We start from the raw sequence: 21,596 nt of genomic DNA, 5'->3' as shown, positions 1-21,596 counted from the left end.
TTCATTTCCTAAGACATCAGTTTGTTATACAATACTTTAAACTAGGTAGGCTAATAGAGAGCCACATGTATTTTCCTTATTAATGCATGTCGTTATGAATTCAGTCTTAATATATTGTGAGAGAAATACTTGTCACGTTATTATTAAAACCTCGTTAATTAAATATGTATAATGTATGTGAAATCCATGAAAGATAATGACGTAATAGAATCTGCAAAATTAGATTAATACATTGTGTTTTCGATTTATTACACATTTCATGTAGTAGCTTTGAGTAAATGGTATTAAAGTGAAATAATGAATTTTGGTGATACACGGATGACATTTGAGGTGAAGATTAAATGCAATGGAGTTAAATCACTCAAAATATAAATTTTCAGTAGATCTATGTCTAATTTTATTTTGTAAAATGTGTCAAGAAAAGTAAATAAAAAATATGGTAAACTCTAAATATAACTAGTGAGTTATATATATATATATATATATATATATATATATATATATACACAAACACAATATTATGATTATTAGTTGGTAGCGAAAAAGGGTGAAAGAAGAAACTTACTGTATTTCTGTCAGTATAAATTTCTAAATAAAACAAGTAGTAGTTTTCCGTATTTTATTATTTATTTCTCTATGCCACTTACTATAAAGGACAATTCCACCTAATCCTTCTTCCATACTAGGGTGAACACTGCTACACAAGAAGTAGGACACTAATGACCCATTGTGCACCAGATAAAATAGAAATTAACTCACAGTACCGCAACATGTGACCAGATTCGTAATGCTTATGGGTGTTATTTCCTAAAATTTCTATATTTGAATTGATGACAATATCAGTAAAAGATAATTTTTCGATGATAACTTATATGGCGAAATAAGTCTTTTAGTGAACTAAAGAGTTTTAAAATATTTCATAGCATAGTCAACTCTTCAGTATTTATTTTCCTCCCATGCTATTACGTTTGTGACGTCTGTTGCAGCATGACGGCCTTTAGCAACAAAGATTAAACATATTTGTAGTAATTTAGGTTTATCAAAGAAGGCCCAACAAATTCTAATAAGAAACAGGTTTCCCATGGTGTTAACTAGCAGGGTTGATTTTAGTGGAGAGAAAATAAATTGACTTGGGAGGAGCCTCTCTTACATTCGTTTGAAACAACTGCTACAATGTTTAGCATTTTCTTTATTAGTCAGATTTCTTCAGAATTTCTCCTGAAGAATACAAAAAATCTCCAAAAGCTCGAATAGTTTCCGTTTAATTTAATCTGAACTGCCATGTTAATGACGAAATTTATCATCCTCAAAGTGTATGTTAATTTTATCAACAGCTGTTATTTCTTCCCATCCAGTACTTGAGAATTTCTTAACAGTTTACACCTCCTTTTCAAAGGAGCCTTTATTCAGTAAATTCAAACAACTTCCCAAACAGTACCCTCTCGCCGATCGAGTCCTAAATACAGTCACCTAAGTTCCAACTGGCTAGTCTCCCATATTGATGCAACGCATCCTGTCAACTGAGTCATAATTCGAAAGTCACCTCCCTAAGATCCAATTGGCTAGTCTCTTAAATTGAGTCAACTCGTCCTGCCTAAGGTATTTCCGTTGTTTTCCTAAGGCGCTAGACAAATGTCGGGATGAGCACTAGGGAGCTGTCCTAGTACCACTACTATTCATTATTTACGTAGACTAAATGATAACCCTCGACTCTACAACACTGTAAACCAGATGATTTACAAATCAATATCCATACATCCCCTGACTCACTCAAAGATGCAATACGCAATCTTAACGAGGACCTTGAACCTATATCTTCATGGAACAGAAAGTTCAATTTGACTCACAATGCAAGAAAATCACAAGCAATCCTAGTGGAACATCAACGTCTATTATGCAACATTACTCCTGCTCTTCCAGTTAAATTAAATTACACAATAATCCCTTTTGCTTCCTGTGTTAAAAATCTTGGAGTTCACTTCGATACGCATTTAAACTGGAACAACCAAATAAATCATATCATCAAAACAAGTGCTCTCCATACTACATTCCTTAAACATCATTCGACAATTCTCGCGCTATCACTAAAAAAATACTAGTGGAAACAATAGTAATGCCCCACTTTCATTATTGCGCTAATCAGAGCACGTAAGGCACGCAGGTACAAGTCACTGGTGAACACAAGTGTTGTACATTACACATTGATAAATAAGTCGTTCAGTAAGTTTCAGGCTGACTAGACTCTTAACTTCTTATGTAAGTAAAAGATGAGGTTGATTTGTAGAAATTATTTAGTTATAAAGACAAGCAGTGTCGAACGCCCGAAATTATTAGTTCAACTACAGAATGGTATAATATTCAAATTAGTTTGTTTTTATTGACATTTTAATACTAATAAATGTATGTAAAGATGTATTGTAGAGCTTCTTCCTCACAGCATTGTATTTATGTTTACAGAATAAAGTACAAACAAAAGTGTGTGCTGCTAATGGTGTAAATTCGTTAAATGTCAGTCAGGAGTTGTGTCTATAAATTGTCCAGATTTCCGTACACAAATTCTCAGTTGAATGATGTTTCTTACTATTACGATATTGTTCTGTCCAGGTGTTTTGAATTGCGTGAATATTTATCAGAATTCATAATAGAAAAATAGATACAGTCCAGAACTAGTTGACTCTACATGGATCGAGGAACTTAACTTTCTCAAGGATGTATTAGAATTAGAGCATCTGAACGTTTTGAATTTATACCTATGTATAAGTACTGAGATGCTTGCCTTTTAAAGTTAGTGATTACAGACACAATTATTTATAGGCCTATAATAGGCAATATGAAAGAAAGCTCTAGTGTATAATGCATGTGAGTAGCCTAGTTACAAAGACGGCCATGTCCATTTGTCAAAAATTTTCAGTAGATGTCAAAAACTGTTTTAGTTTGTTTAAATGAACTCAGGAAGTTGAATTTTTTTCTACACTATGTTGGCAGCTTATAATAAATAATTTGCTTAATTTAAATATGTCATCTTCAATATATAACTTAATGAGAATATTCTTTTGAAAAGATTAACTCCATATGTAGATAAAATTATTGGGGATCATCAGTGCTGTTTTAGGCGTAATAGATCGACTATTGATCAGATTTTTTGTATTCGACAGATATTGGAGAAAAAATGGAAGTATAAAGGTACAATACATCTGTTCTACATATATTTAAAAAAGGCGTATGACTCGGTTAAGAGAGAAGTTTTATATAATATTCTTATTGAATTTGGTATTCCCAAGAAACTAGTTCGCTTAGTTACAATGTGTCTCAGTGAAACTTACAGCAGAGTCCGTATAGGCCAATTTCTATGTGATGCTTTTCAAATTCACTGCTGGCTAAAGCAAGGAGATGCACTACCACCTTCACTTTTAAACTCTGCTCTAGAATATATCATTAGGAAAGTTCAGGATAACAGAGAGGGTTTGGAATTGAACTGGTTAAATCAGCTTCTTGTCTATGCGGATGATGTGAATATGTTAGAAGAAAAATCCTCAAACGATTAGGGAAAACATGGAAATTTTACTTGAAGCAAGTAAAGTGATAGGTTTGGAAGTAAATCCCGAAGAAACAAAGAATTTGATTATGTCTCGTGACCAGAATATTGTACATAAAAATTGGAGGTATATCCTTCGAAGAGGTTGAAAAATTCAAATACCTTGGAGCAATAGTAACAAATATAAATGACACTCGGGAGAAAATTAAACGCAGAATAAATATGGGAAATGCGTGTTATTATTCGGTTGAGAAGCTTTTGCTGTCTAGTCTGCTATCAAAAAATAAAAAAATTAGAATTTATAAAACAATTATATTACCGGTTGTTCTGTATGGTTATGAAACTTGGACTCTCACTTTGAGAGAGGAACAGAGATTAAGGGTGTTTGAGAATAAGGTTCTTAGGAAATTAATTGGGGCTAAGAGGGATGAAGTTACAGGAGAATGGAGAAAGTTACACAACACAGAACTGCACGCATTATTTTCTTCACCTGACATAATTAGGAAGATTAAATCCAGACATTTGAGATGGGAAGGACATGTAGCGCGTATGGGTGAATCCAGAACTGCATATAGAGTGTTAGTTGGGAGACCGGAGGGAAAAAGACTTTTGGGGAGGCCGAGACTTTGATAGGAGATTAATATTAAAATGGATTTGAGTGGAGTGGGATATGATGATAGAGACAGGATAGGGACCGATGGCGGGTTTATGTGAGGACGGCAATGAACCTGCGTGTTCCTTAAAATCCATTTGTAAGTAAGTAAGTAAGTATGTAAGTATATAATAAGATAGTTATTGAAAAATTAGAATGACTTGGCCATCTTTGTAACAAATAATGGGAGGTGGCTGTTTTTGTAACATAAATGACAGCACATCCCAAGTATTTGAATATGGAAACAGAGTGATTTAAAAATCGTAATATCTTTTACCTCTTTAAGAATAAACTGAAACACATTTATTTTGAGAAAAGTACATTATATTAGTGCAACCACATGAAAAGGACTTGAAAAAATTCCAACATAATAAATAGAGAACACTGCAGAAATTCACTGACTCTTTGAAAGTAAAGTTATTCCTTTACAACATTACAATTCATTTTAATATATCAATATGCCTGGTAAATTATTAATAAGTATTTAATGAATTTCAATCTTAAGTTCTCTTAAAACCTCCAACACATCAACACCAGTACATACAAATTTATAGAACTTCTTCATTCATATATTTCAATAAACCTGAGAACACGTAATAGGATGTCATCACATCAGAGTAGCCATTTCAAAGTCAATGACCTCTAAGTGAAACAATTACAAAACACACAACATCAACTACGAAAACTATCTTGAACTTATGACAATTCTCAGCCATGATTACTCTAAATATTTTATTATCTTCATTATAAAATTTAAATTTTAACATTGACTAATTTAATCACTGTATATCAATTGTAAAGTAGTCATCAACGTCAAACAACATTCACTCAAATGCCAACGGCCTCTCTAAGTGAAATAATTACAAAACACACGAACATTAACTGCGCATACTATCTTGCAACTTACGACAACTTTCAGCCATGATTACTTTAAATATTTTATTATCATCATTGTAAATTTTAAAATTAACATCATTGACAAATTTTAAACATTGTATATTAATTGCAACATGAGCTATATGTATAAAATAACACATTCGTCCAGTCTAAGTTCAAATTCAAAGATTATCTCAATATTCATCCTGTATCATGTTATATCTACATAAAGCTCATGAATTTCATGTATCACATATATTGTTCTCTATTTCCTTGTTATTTGCATAATATACTATTATAGGTCCAGATAACATGTTTTGTTATATCTGAAGATGCCCTAAACGGCGAAAACGTTCATACATTGTTATTAAATAGCAAATAAACATTTGCAAGTTTATATGCCTTAAGATTGAAATTCATTAAATACTTATTAATACTTTACAACACTGTTACACAGAATAAAAATAAATCAATGTTGTAAACATACTTTTAATAGAAAGTAATTTCATGTTACAAATTGTAGAAAACACTGTAGAAATTCACTGACGCTTTGATAGTAAAGTTATTGCTTTTCAACATTGTTGCAAAGAATATTATTAACATACTCTGCCATCTCTCACAACCACCTGCTCAGTCACATGACCTAATTCAAGCCTCTGATTGGTTTCGCGTGGAGTTGGCGGCTATTGTCATACATACGCTTAGGAGGTGGCCATCTTTGTAACGAAGGCTTGTTTTTAAAGTGTAATTTAACACATTTCTGAACACTTTTGACAGAAAATAGTATCAAATTCGGAGTCCATGTATAAATTTCCATACAAATAACTCTTAACCCCACTTTCGAAAAAATGTACTTGTCCATCTTTGCAACTAGGCTACTCATGTAAATGTTTTATTGTATTTCAATGTTTATGTTATTACTTCTTTTCTACCTTTTCGTATTTCAATTTTTATGTTATTACTTCTTTTCTACTTTTTCATATTTCATCATACATGACTAATAGTAGGCCTACCTAACGACTGTAACATCGAATATGTCATTTTAGTTCTTGTCAGCAAATGTAAAAAGATTTGTTTAATAATTTGTACTTGTCAATTATGTTGTTCAAAAATTAAGTAAAAGGGTAAATTAGGGTCGGTTGGACAGTCGGGCATGTTGGACACTTTGAACTTTAACGTGTTACCTCGCCACTTGTGGACACCACATTCTGCTAGAAGTCAATGACGGAAGTAGCCCCTCTTGTGGCTACTTCCGTCATTGACTTCTAGCAGAATGTGGTGTCCACAAGTGGCGAGGTAACACGTTAAAGTTCAAAGTGTCCAACATGCCCGACTGTCCAACAGACCCTAATTTACCCTATACATTTCAAATTGTAATTTATACCATCGTAAGCCTGCAACTTTATGAATAAATAATTGATCTCACATGGACATACAGTTTACTTATCTTTTTCATATTAAAAACGAAACCCAATTAGGAAGCCAAATCAACGTATCTCCATTTCTATGTATTTGGAGGGAAAATTCGGCCTAAATTACACATCATAACATTTTCCCTCCCTCACAATCTCAAAATACATCCACATGTATCATAAAAATAACGTGAAACATTGCTGCTGGATAGAAACGCGTTTTATGATTTTCTCAAAATCAGATCTGGAGGAGATACGGTATTTCAGTTTAATGCAGCAGAATCGTGGATATCAATTCGTGAAAGTGAAACTCAATACCTGCTTTGAACGCACATTAATAATTGACACTAAGTTTTGGCTCAAATAATTACTTCTTACCTATGAGACTCGATACTATATTTACCAACTTCATTCTGAAAGGAGGTATCCTACTAAATCAAAATTTTACACAGATATTCCAAATATTATAAATTAACTTTTCCAGAGGTTCTGTTCTTTAGTATACAATCTAAGACGATTGCATTGCATAGTTACAATCCTTACTCAGCATTAGTAAATATATCAGTGAATTTTAATAACAGATCGATGTCATCCTTAATCAAATGACTCTATAAGTATGTATCTTTGAGGTATTCTCTCGTTTACAAAATATACTCTTGGGATGAAGGTAAATATTAATAATAGCATTAACTATAATAACAAGGAACATTAAACTTGCTGAAAATAGAATTAATGGTTGTTTATATATATATATATATATATATATATATATATATATAATTGGAAATATCAATTTTCACACAACGCCCCACATTAATAAATTTCACTAGATAAAAACGTATAACATATATAACATTTTAGAAACGAAATTACCATTTTCGACATTACGCCAATGAAAATGAAGTCATTATGAAACAATATGATAACTTATTAACAGGTTTTGGTCTATTTTATTTTCTTGAAAATGAATTATTTAAATATTCAACATGGTTTCCTATGGAGAAACACAAAGTAGGTAATAAAACAAATCAGAAGAACTTCACAATTAAAATTTGTTATTAAAGTACTGTCTAGCCATGATCAAAGGTAAATAGGCTATGTTCTAGAGAAGTGTATTACTAGGTTCAGGTGAAATGGACATTGTGTTCAAACACTTCTTTACATTGTTAGCTAAGAATTTAGGGGAATTTCATTTTTGCCTGGCGGTTTCCCCTGAACGTGTATTGGTAACACTGCTAATTATTGTCATAATTTCGTAATTTACGCAATGCACTACAGTGATCGCGATAAGGCAAATTCCCCTATAAGGACGAAGCATATGGTAGCAGGGCATTTGCCTTTCTCTTTGGGGCTCGTACCAGTGTAGAATCTCAGGGGTATATTCTGCGTTTCAATTTCAAACACTTTAGATTCAAAATTACGTATTTCTGACAACTTCCCCCTCTTTCAATTTTTCACTATCTGCACTAATAACGGAGTTTTTCTTTCAGCGGGCTTTTGAATCACTACGTATAGATAAATAGTTATCAAACACGAGTCAACTGGAAATGATACACAAGTCGTCTATCTTGTTGATTGGTTAGAGTTTCAGTTGATATCAACCCTTCCTCTTCAATTATGTAGCATATTATAATCTTTGGTATCCGCATGGTATCTAAATTCCGTCGACACGAATGCGTCCAAAGGAATATAGGAAATGATACAAATTACATTACTTTAAGAAGTTTGCGATTTTTCTCCACAGATGGCGTGCAAGTACTGAAGATAAAGTTTGTACTGCACCTCAAACGGCAGATTTTTTAAATAGAAAGGACAGGACTCTGCGGCTCACTTTAACATTTCCTTTAGTTAAATTTATTTCAGGAGGAAAACTTGCGTTCAAATTACATTTCATTTAATAGAATCGACTCTAAAAGCTCTTTATTGAAATAACAAATATTGCCCTATGAGTTAAATATTTTAATATTTGAATATTATTCATAATTTCAGAACTCTTAATATATGTGTCGCAATATAGCCTAGGGGAGAGTCGGGTAGTATCGGACATTGAGTTTCTTTCATCTACCACACGATGATAGTACCTGACTGACTTGGTTACGTTTCTGTGATGTCGCATAGAGAAACGTAACCATGTCATTCAGGTAGATGAAAGAAACGCACTGTCCGATACTACCCGACTCTCCCCTACAGATACATTCATTCACAGCTGTAATGTTATGTTTTATTTAACGACGCTCGCAACTTCCGAGGTTATATCAGCGTTGCCGGTGTGCCGGAATTTTTGTTCCGCAGGAGTTCTTTTACGTGCCAGTAAATCTACTGACATGAGCCTGTCGCAATTAAGCACACTTAAATGCCATCGACCTGGCCCGGGATCGATCCCGCAACCTCGGACATAGAAGGCCAGCGCTATACCAACTCGCCAATCAGACCGACTCACAGTTGTATGTTAAAAAATCAAACAGATGACTTTTGCAGGTAAGTACATATTTCTGTTATGCCATATATTCGAAATACTTTTTGTAAAATTATATAAGTAATCTACGGCTATATTAAAACCAAAATATATGTTCAATATGCGTACCCACAACTTCATTAAGACCATCTCTGTGGCGTAGGGGTCAGCAAGCTGGTCTCTTACGCAGAGGGCCCGGGTTTGATTCCCGGTCGTGTTGAATTTCCTGGTTGAGGTTTTTCAGCAGAAGCAACTGTCTTAGAACAGCCGAGATACATGACAAGTCTCCTACAAGATGAAAGCATTAAAGGACTCTATCAAAAGAAAATAGATTCAAAATTAGATGCGAAGGATAATTGTAATGCTCAGGATATTTATAACCATATTACAAAAGTTGTGCATGATGCTGCAAAAGAAGCTCTAGGTTTTGAGAAGAAGGTATTTGGATATAAATGTGAATGGATGACTGGAGACGCAGCTGAAATTATTATTGAGAAGAAAGAATTCTACAACTATTGGCTTAGAACAGGAAAAGTAGAAGATCGAGAACAATATCAAAGTATTAAGAGACAGCCAAAGCAAATTGTTAGAAAGAGCAAGGAGGAAAGTTGGAATAGAGTTTGTTCAGAAATTGAGCATTCACTTGGCTTCAATCGATCAGCACAAGCTTAGAGGACCATAATAAAAATGAGAACATCAAGGAATAAAATAAATCCAGTGATTTTATTACCAATGACTTTATGGGTGATATTTTAAAAGTATTTTAATTGAGGATAGAGACGAATTTTTAGAAGAAAATATATGTAGTTACTATAAATCGAAAGAATTTTAGATCCTATTTTAGAAGAAGGGGTAAAAGTTGCCTTTGCAAGGTCATGAAATGATAAGGCATCTGGTCCAGGTGGAGTGCAGATGGAATTGTGGAAGTATGGAAGTGCACAACTGTTAAGGTCAATAACTAGAATGTTTAACCAAATTTTGGAAGGAGATGGTATCCCTTGTGACTGGAAGCTATCAATATAACACCAATTTTTAAGAAAGATAATACGAAAGATCCATCAAATTATAGAGGTAGTAGTGTGATGGATTCACTGAGTAGGTTGTTTAATAAATAATAACTTCAAGACTTGAGAAATTATATCTCCCTCTATATCAGAAGACCAGGCAAGCTTCACTGCTGGAAGATCTTGCCTGGATAACATATTTGTATTGAGACAAATTACAGAGAAAAAGACTGCCAAATCTCAAGAAACGCATTATTGTATTTGTGGATTTAGAGAAAGCGTATGATTCTGTTCCTGTTGGGAATCAATAGAGAGAATGAACGTATCACAACCAATAATATATCTTATTAAAAGGATGTATAATTCTAGAGCATCTATTAAGTGTGGAGAATTTATATCTTCTGAGATTAATATATCCAAAAGACTGAGACAAGAATGTGGGATGTCCCCATCTTGATTTAAGATCTATTTGGACAAAGTTTAAGTACATTGGAATGATTCATGTCGAAATATGGGAATTAGAGTGGAAGATCGATTTATTCATTCATTACTCTTCGCCTATGATCAGGCAATCAGAGAAAAGGTCGAGATGCACACACATAAATTCCACAATTTTGGACATCTGGCCGACATCTACGGCTGACCTGTAGGATGCAGAATACAAAGCAGAGGTTAAATTAAAAATACAATATGATTGCGGAGAGAATACGGAACAATGAAAAACTTAAAAAATGAAGTACAATTTGATTTCGAAGATACATGAGATGAAAATACATTGAAGAGTAATTATAGTGATTGCGTAAAATGGATAATTAATCTCTCAATACCATTAGACAAATTTTGTTAATGTCCTCATTAGAAAATTTAAGAGAAAGGGGAATGGTTTTGTTTAACTTAAATGAAGATCCCCTAGCGCCAAAAAGAAGTCCTTTCACTTCCCATATATTAATATTCATTTTGTATCTCTCACTAAAGTGAGGAATACGTGGGTTGTAAATAGACTTCTTTTCATCGTTAACGTTATTGGCTTGTTGATCATCCTTCACAAAACGGACAGTGGTTTCAAGAATGAGGCTTCTTTGATTCCGGCGATCGATGGCTATAATGTCTGCTCTTGTCGTTGACCCATTCTCAGCCAAGCAGTGCACTTCTTCGTAAACCTCCCACTTCGCCTTCCGAAGAATGATTGAGATGGAGCTTCTCCCTTTATGTGGCGATTGTTCCTCAGTAGTTCTCCTTTAGGGCAATAACCCAAAACATGCCCAAGGGTTTCTACTTCACTGCATCCTGGATGACGACAGTTTTGATCTTGAAAGGAACGACCTGGCACAGATCGTACTGCTTCGATGTTTGTGGACATCTTTATGGCATTGGTCCACTCTGAGGATGATATACCTCTTCTATTACTAATCCAAGAGTTGTTTTTTTGATCTTCACTGTAATTTATAACTCCTTTCCCTTTTTGTGGAAGACACACCAATTATTAAACGACCTCCGCCGTAACTCAGATCTTAAACGTCGTCCTGTCATGGAATGGGCTTCTGCGTTGTTGGGAATGTTTAATTGTGAAAGAGCTTCTTGCTTTTCAGTTTCAAGATTCCTGCAGAAATGGAGATGTTCGTCATTTATTTTTAGATGGCTTCTGGCAATGTTATAGTGTTGGAGGTGTACTTCCGATTCAGCATTAAATAAACCAAGGCCACGAAGATTCTTCGGATCATATAGCATGTCATTCGGACAATCGTGCGGTAAACCCACAATTTCCTTGGCACCTGTCCGGGCAATTTTACGATGAGAAAACTAATTGATTATTATAACTCGGCAGGCCTTGTAGTAATTTTTACAAAGACAGAATATCTAGTAAATGGTAAGATGGCAGGAATTTGGAATTCTCTAATGGAATAGTGAAGTCAGTAGATCAATTTAAATATTTGGGATCGATTCTCCACCAATCTGGTGCATGCTTTAAAGATATAGAAAATCGAGTCATACAAACAAGAAATGCTATAAAACAACTTAATGGTGTGCCTTGGAATAGAGATGTTAGAATGGAGACAAAGAAAATGATACTTGATGTAATTGTAGAGAGTATCTTGACTTATGGAGGAGAGTCCTGGACTCTGACAGAAAGACAAAAAGACTGTATTAGATCTGTGGAAAGGAGTCTATGCATATCTCGTCTGCAGAGGGCAAGAGAAATGACACAATTTTGGAAAAGTGGAACAAACAAGAAGATGTTATTAAGAAAGAAGTGCGCACAAACGTGCAATTTAGTTTGGTATGAGTTACTTATCTTTACTATATTCCACCAGTGACTTCGTTCTATTCACACATTTACTAAAATTATATTTTGGACACACTTCGTTGCACAGTTTGCACACGCAAGATGTGATCCACCGTTTGGAATGTCGAAGACTTCAATGGTTTGGACATGTTCAGAGGATGGCCGAGGAGCGATGGCCTAAAAAATTTTTGAATTGGTCACCCCCAGGGTGACCTAGACTTACATGGAGAGGAAGAGTTGCTGAGGTTATGGAAGCTCGGAGGTTGGAAAATGGATCTTGGGATGACCAACAACAATGGAAAAGGGGAATAAAAGGCAACCGCTGAAAGTGGAAACGCCTATAGAAGTAACAAGTAAAAGTAAGTAAGTAAAGTTTTTCAGGCTTTTTCCTCAACCGTAAGGCAAATTCCAAAATGCTAGGAAATTCGGGCCACAACATCCCTGAATATCACCGGCCTCATTCATTACCGAAATCATATTCATAACAAATCAGTAATATATATACAATCGCCATCTACTTATTTCACAACAATAGAACCAGTCTCAACAATAGTACACAGTACCTTCGGATTTCACACAAAAAGATTAACTCGTGATATGACCAAAGATGTTAAAGCGAGTATAAATATCAGCGAGAGAAAAAAACGTAATTAATTGACTCGTAAAATTTATCTTTCTTTTGTGCGAAATCGTGCGTATTTGCTTGGTTTCCGCACAAACCCCATTCCGCGGAAAGTCTAAAATTCCACATTCAGTATTCCCAACCTAACACACATAATTTCCCTCTTCTTACCGCTTAAGTGACATATTGATTTCACTGCTTTGGGCTTTTAACATATTATTTTTAGAGACGTTCAATATAGTAATAATTATAAATTGGAAACTTACCACTGCAATTTCACCTAAATTGCAATGTTAATTATTGTTTCTAAATACTTGCAAAAAATTAAGTAAACTCTACAACTCCACTGAAGTTACTGCATTCGTGATGCAAGTAACATTAAGGAAGCCGTGAAAAAATCAACAAGATTACATAGACTGGGGGAAAAAAAAGACAGACGTATATCACGGCCTGCTGGAGTATAGTAAACACAGAAAATATTTTAAAACAACAATGTTGAAGATGGATATTTTTGTTTTGCAAATTTGCCTTCATTGAACAGAAATCAAGATGGAGATTTCATTGCAACTAATTAGAAATTCCTCTCTTAGGTATGTAATAAAAGAGCTTCGCACAAAACAATGTACGATATACGAGCGGTATGTTTTCTTTCAATTCTCGGAAATTAAAAAAGCTCAACTACGTTTATCTTTTTCAAACTTTTCCTCGAACATGAAAACTTTTACATACCGCTCTTGTAACGCGTATTACTATTACCTATCGGTATTTTGTCATTTTCTTTTGTTTTTTATGTTAAATCTTGCTTCTGTATCCTATTATTATATTGCGTTTAATTCAGATTTACTCCTGACAATTTGAGCATTATTTCTCTTAGCTCATCTCTTTCTTTTACTTATCGAGTATTCTTTGCGTCTGATATTTTATTTTCTCATATATTCCCCCTTCATTTCCCTTCTGTGTTGATTTCTCTAGCTTTCATTTTCAGATGCTAGATAACCATAGTTGTTGATAAAGCTCTGTGTAGTACACAATTAAACATATAATTATACAGGATATTTAAAAAATACGGGGCATAATTTCAGGTATTTATTTCCCACATTAAGACAATCAAAATAGTTCATTACAACATGTGTCCGGTAATCCTTCATTTCCGAGTTATGGCCTTCACAACATTGAAACACACCGGAACGTTTTTCTTTCCGCAGGTCGTTGTCATTACAGAAGATGTTCAAAATGTCCACCTCCTGCTTGAATACAGACCTCACATCGATGTCTCATTGACCTGCGAACACCATCCCAAACTCCAGGAGTATTGCGTATGTCCTCAGAACATGCCACAATTCGATTCCGAAGGGATTCCAAATCAGGCACCGGAGACGAATAAACCAATGATTTTAAATGGCCCTACAAGTAGAAATCGAGAGGGTTCAGATCAGGTGAGCGTGGAGGCCAAGCAATTGGGTCACCTCTATCTATCCATCGATCAGGAAACCTTCGATCCAAGTACCGGCGAGCCGTACGACTGAAGTGTGCAGGAGCGCCATCATGCAACAAGTGAATGTGTTGACGATTGATCAGTGAAGTGTCTTCTAAAACATGAGGTATGGTGATTTCCAGGAAGTTTGTGTACGCCTGCCCCCTAAGTCTGTTTACAAGTACATGGGGTCCAACTAATTCATCACCAATGATACCGGCCCACATGTTGAGGGAGAACCGCACCTGGTGATGAGATGGAACAGTTGCACGTGGGTTTTCATACGCCCATACATGCTGATTGTGGAAATTTGTTATGCCGCCATCTTGTGTGAACTGTACTTCATCTGTAAATAATACTAAGGCAGGAAAGTTCGGATTTACACCACACTGCTGCAAGAACCACTTACAGAACCTAACTCGTGCAGGGTAATCTGCTGGTGACAGGGCCTGTACACGTTGCAAATGATAAGGATACAATTGATACTCTTTCAACAGTCTCCAGACAGTCGTATGAGGAACATTGACTTGCAACGCTACCCTTCGTGTGCTGATAGAAGGAGTCATGTTCACAGCCTCCAGAATCTCCTCCTGTACATTTGGAGTTGTAGATCTTGGTCGTCCCCTTCCCAAACCAGGAGAGTTAAATTTTCCATACTCGCACAGACGGTAATGGAGACGTACAAATGTCTTCCGATCTGGACATTGTCGCTGTGGGTACCTCTCCTGGTACAAACGACGAGCCAGCGCAGCATTGCCGTCCGCCTTACCGTACATGAAGTGTATCTCTGCCAGCTCTTGATTTGAATACATGTCGCACAGTCTAACGCCTACACAACACTGAATGTAACCTTCGCCTCGGAATGAACTGTCGGAGTGCCCTCTTAATGTCTCCTTTGACGGCAACGACCTGCGGAAAGAAAAACGTTCCGGTGAATTTCAATGTTGTGAAGGCCATAACTCGGAAATAAAGCATTTCCGGACACATGTTGTAATGAACTATTTTGATTGTCTACATGTGGGAAATACATACCTGAAATTATGCCCCGTATTTTTTAAACACCTGTATATAAACGTATTATATATAATATAAACATTGTATCAAATTATTTTTATTCTCCACTTTCTACAAATTATAATTGATCGCTCTGATAAAATAATATTATTGCTGAGTGAATGAATGAATGAATGAATGAATGAATGAATGAATGAATGAATGAATGAATGAATGAATGAATGGATGGATGAATGAATGAATGGAGTATATATGAAGGACCGAAAACTCACATCTTTCAAAATATAAAATTACATTTAACAGTAAACAAACAAGTGACATGGACACGTATTGTGTCTGAGTCCCTATAAGCCAGCCTTACAAGTTACAGAGTAAAAATCCGTCTGAGCTAGGTTTGACGTTCCAGAAGAAGCTTTGTTAATGACGTCAACACAGATTATTATAATCAACTGCTTTATTATCGAAAGACATAGATCTTACGTCAGACTCGAAAAGTGGACTGAAATATTTTAATAAGATATAAAAAGTCTGCACGAAATCGAGCACGTGGATGGAAGGACAGAAATATAGCATGTAAATAACAAATTATATACTTCTGCAATCACATTTATATATTTAACTAGCTAAAACCACCGGCGTTGCACGGGTTTTCCTTTCTGCTTCCGTTTTTAATTAAACTGGTTATTATATTTTCGGAAATCTCGGAAACCTAACTATAGACAACCAAAACGAATTGCCTTTACTAAGCTAAGATTTATTCTTTACTTAGCGTCACTTACATGAATTGATGAACTCCTTAGCGAAGTGCCTGCCAGCGTTAACTCAATTTAAAACAGTTGTAAATCAGGCACCGAAAGAAAACATGTCATCATGTGCCCGATGTTCAAGGTTTTTTTATTTATATATTTGTTTTTATTTATTTATTCTGATGTATTTAAGGCCATTAGGCCTTCTCTTCCACACCGCCAGAAATACAAATAAAATAATAGAAAAATCGAATTATGAACAAAGTAAAACCCAACGATAATATGATTCCTTTTCCTCTTTCTGATCAGTGTCAGCATCGAATCAATATGTACATATATAATTTAATTTATATTGGAAGATTTTTTACCCCTTGACCGCTGTACACCCACTTATATCATACCCAGTTTTTTTTAATATGACTTGGAAAATTATATCTCACAAATTCAGAACATATTATATTAATTCTTATTTTATACACATAATGCAGATACAATATAAACTTGCAATAAGTGAATTTTTTAACTTATAGACTAATATTCTGAGAGACGTATAGGCTTGAAGGTATTTTAGAAATTAAGAGATTGTTATTTCCACAACGCATAACATACTACATTTGCAACGTGATTATACAGATAGAATTTCGCAGTAACATATTTTCGGACGTGAACAACAATATTTTGAGAGACGTATATTTTGGAATTAATACAATGCTATTGTCAGTCGGCTTATATACATTCACATACTACATTAGCAACATGGCAGAAATATCATTGAATTGCTTTTTGGTATGTGTAAAATCTTTTCTTTTTTTTCCCCCACTCCTTTGTACAAAATATAGTCGAGGATGTGACAAACACGCAGTTTTTAAGTAAATGTCTGCAAATTTGAGGTACTGTCCTTGAGCTTCATTTTAATATGGTCATTACAAATGCTAGTCGCACTGAATTGCAATTGCAATTGCATTAAATAGAATGGGTATCATAGCAATACGTGAAATAAAAACGTCTTATCCTTTCGTTTTTCCAGTTAATATTGCGACTTCTATTACGTTTCGCATGGGTTCTTCACACCAATTCATGTTGGTGCATAATTTTGGTGGGTTAATATTTCGCAGTAGTAGGCTACGTCTGGTTATTCAATATTAAGTAAATTATGTGGTACCGGTAGCAATCCTTGTAGTTTGAAAGAATTCTAGAATTCAGTTGCATAAAACACAGCCTGCTCACTATCTACAATTGCATCGAGAAATTCATAATACGGTCATGGACTGCGTAAAGATATTTATTTTATTCTACGAATTATATAGTTTTAGCCTTCATGATGTTTACCAACAATGTTATTCGTGCTATAATTTCCATGGCCTTGTGAAAGTCGATGTTGAATACAAAAGACAATAATAAAAAAACAATTGACTATAGAAGATAGCATTTTAATATCACATGTTTGGTCGTTTTTATTTCTATTTTTTATATTTTAATTAATTTAATGTCCATTTGTACAATTTTAATATAGCCTATGTTTTTCTCCTGGTTATGAAGGTTAAATGTGCAAACTTTGGCACATATCGGTCAAAGCGTGTAGATTTGTATAGAAAACATACATACCCACATTCACGTTTACCATATAGGCCTATATTAAGATATCAGTATAATTGTATGGTAACTTTGTTTGAGACAGCATAAATAAAATACTACGGGTGTATTATTTATGTAATAAACTCCCTTTATGGCGGGTTAAAATAAAATAACGTATCTAAAATAATGTAAATAAGTTATCCAAAAAAAAAGAGGAGTTGAGCTCAGGTTCGAACCTGTGATCCCTTACACTATAATCACTCATCTTACCACTACGCTACAGAAATCTATGTATTTAAATGCCTGAATTTAAGCATTATGAATGTTTTACATTTGCTGTCTATTATGTTTGATTTTGAATTTATAAAAACTAAACAAATATGTGTTTTATGTCATTTTGTATTGTATATTATTGCCTATGATACATTCAATCAAGAGATCGTACCCTCATTTACGTAGTTTTAATTTAATATTATTTTATTTTATATTCCAATAACAATATGACCGCTTTTACAACGGAAGAAGACGTGACTGGATGACGTCAATAAAAAAAATTGATTGTAGAAGAGGCCATTTTAATATCATAAAGGCCTTTTTACGTTCTAATTTTTATTGTTTTCAATAATTTAACGTCCATCTGTCCAATTTTTATGTAGCCTATGTTCTTCTCTGGGTTATGAAGATTAAATGTGCAAACTTTGGCAAATATTGGTCAAAGCGTGTAGATTTGTATAGAGAACATACACACATACATACATACATACATACATACATACATACATACATACATACATACATACATACATACATACATACATACATACATACATACATACATACATACATACATACCCACATTCAATTTTATATATTAAGATTACTAAGCTGCGGATTTATGCTTATATGCCTATTTTAATCCTCAACCTGAAGACGTGAGCTTTTAGGTTACATAGGCTATCCATTTGAAGGCATTGTGAGTATTATATGCGAATTCTTTAGTGCCTATAATTATTGCCTATTTCACTAGTAAATGCTTACTTGCTTATAAATGCCTAAAAGTTACCTAAATATCCGTATTATATATTATATTTGAATTTATTGACTATTCTATCGATTTTTTAAAATCTGTAATTTGTTTCTTTTTTATCCACTAGCAAATATTATCCTGGCAAACCCAAAGCTAACATCTGATCTTGCTTTCTTCAAAGCAAACTTTGTAAAGCTGTCTGCTTACATAACGAAACTGGAAACGAGGAGTATTCCACTCCACAGTGCTGTGCAGGATATGAAGAAAGTAGAAACTATTCTTAAAGAAAATACCAAGCAGTGTGGGAGAAACAATGAGAAATAAGTATTTGAAAATTGTGGAAAGAAATCCTGGTTGGGAGCAAGTGTTATTGCTGATTGGAAATGACATTGACATTACTGCGTCCCCACTGGTTTGGTCCTCAGCTGAGATTGGATCCCTGAAGTATTGTCCCATCACTTCATGTGAAGTGGAGAGAAGTTCCCCCCAATTTAAGAACATTCTTACAGACAACAGGCATCAGTTCTCATTACAACATTTGGAGGCAATTTAGTTATTCACTGCCATAATGGCATTATTATAGAAACTAGTGTATAATACTATGCTATAGTAGTGTTAGCCATTAAGAATTAGAAATTGTTAGTGCCTTTTTAAATGCCTATTTTAGAATTTGAATGCCTATTTTGCCTGCCTATTTCAACTGTTTTAGTGCCTAAAAATCCGCAGCTTATTAATTACATTCTGTAGGATACCAATAAAATAATCAAATATTATGTAGTAATACAAAACTTTCTCCAGTCTTCGTGGAATTAATAAACGCGACCAGTCCCAGCTATTACAGATATTTTCGATTTCGTTTACCATAGATAACACTATGGCAGTACTTCCCGTCAGTTTACTTGGTGACAGCTTTACCGTAGAAACACAATTAAGGCGTATCAGTCGTTGAAACAAATTACCGTTATAAAATATGATCCCACGCGAAAGTTAACTCTGTCGATTTTTATTGTCTATGCATAAACACTTTACGTAAGGCAGATCAGTGTAAATATATCTGTACTGAAGTAATTTATTGTGGTTTGTTGTCATATGATAAGAAGAGAATGTTTAACTATGACGAAAATCAGCAATCATATTTTATGCCACAGAAGAATCATACAACGTTCATTAGCGTGTAATTTATCCGTGAAATGCCAATTTATGCGATAAACTACCTGTATCCAGTCTCAATACATGTTTTGTATCTATGTGCAAGTGAATTCAAACTGATTGTGTACATTTTTTCTAACCTCGGTGCTTATTCTATGGTCTGCTCATATATAAGTAGGTACAGAGCTATTAAATGTCATTTGAACTTTACTTATTTCTGTTTGTATTTTCGTTGGAGTCCAGGATTCTGAGTCATAAAATGGTAGAGTTCTTCTACAGAAACTGTTATAAGGAAAAATATATAAATTTTGTGCCATTGTCATTTGGCTTACATTAGATAAATAAAAACATAAGAAAAAATGAGTTATTTGTTGTTTATTAAGCTGTAGGCTAAGTCAGAGTTTTATCTCTGCTAAATTATTCACTTGTTCCTTCTTAATTTTTTTACTCAGTTATTTAACAACGCTGTATACTGGAATATTTAGCGTCGCCGGAATTGGTGATAGACGACATTTGGTGATTTAAGGCTGACGATTCGCCATAGAATACTTAACATTTGCGTTATGGTTGCGGAAAGCCTCGGGGAAAAAACTCAACAAGATGACATCAAACGGGAATGAAACCGACGTCCGAGCGCAACTCTAGCACAGCAGGAAAACTTGTTACCGCCTGACCTACGCCGGTATTTCCTATTTCTTAATTCTAAGAGGATTTATGAGAACGTCGCTTCGAAGCCAACTTCTCCTGTTTGAGTTCCTCTGTGACTCATAGAACAATGTATTAAACATTTTAGGATATTGGTAAATAAAATACGCTTGGTATTTAAATAGGATTCAATGGTTTATGGCACAAATTTATGTCTTGTAGCCATAACTCTTTTTACATAGATGCATTTTATTATACAACAAATGTGTTTTGCCTGATGGCAAGTCTTTCACTGAACTCACTTTTCCACAATCTTTCCTATTTTCTGCCTTATAGTTTCCGCATATCATCCATGTATCGTACTGTCGTCTACCATCTGATATCTTCTTCTGCTCCGAACTCTTCTATCTTTCACCATCCCTTTCAATGCATGCTTAAATAGGCAATTTCTTCTCAACCAGTGACCCAACTAATTCCTTTTTCTCTTCCTGATCAGTTTCAGCATCATTCTTTCTTCACCCATTCTTCCCAACACAGCTTCATTTCTTACTCAATCTGTAGATTCTACACGCTCAAATCTTCTCCATATTCACATTTCAAAAGTTTCTAGTCGCTTTTATCCACTTGTCGTAATTTTCATGTTTCCGCCAAATACAATCCCACACTCCATACAAAGCACTTCACTAGTGCCGTCCTTACTTTTTCCGCAGAGGTCCGCATATGCTCCTTTTTCTATTAAACGCTTCCTTTGACATTGTTACCCATCCTTTGACTTCACGGCAACAGCTCATGTCATTGCTTATAGTACTCCTCAAGTATTTAAAGCTGTCCACTTGCCCTGCTGCCTCATTTAGTATTCGCGCATTGATCTTCTTTATTTTTCTTCCGACAACCATGACATAGGGTAAACTAGGGTCTGTTGGACAGTCGGGCATGTTGGACACTCTGTACTTTAACGTGTTACCACGCCACTTGTGGGCACCACATTCTGCTAGAAGTCAATGACGGAAGTAGCCCCACTCGTGCCTACTTCCGTCATTGACTTCTAGCTGAATGTGGTGCCCACAAGTGGCGTGGTAACACGTTAAAGTACGGAGTGTCCAACATGCCCGACTGTCCAACAGAC

The sequence above is a fragment of the Periplaneta americana genome, chromosome 13, assembly GCF_040183065.1.
Source record: "Periplaneta americana isolate PAMFEO1 chromosome 13, P.americana_PAMFEO1_priV1, whole genome shotgun sequence".
Lineage (NCBI taxonomy): Eukaryota > Metazoa > Arthropoda > Insecta > Blattodea > Blattidae > Periplaneta > Periplaneta americana.
Note: the sequence above shows the minus strand (reverse complement) of the source record.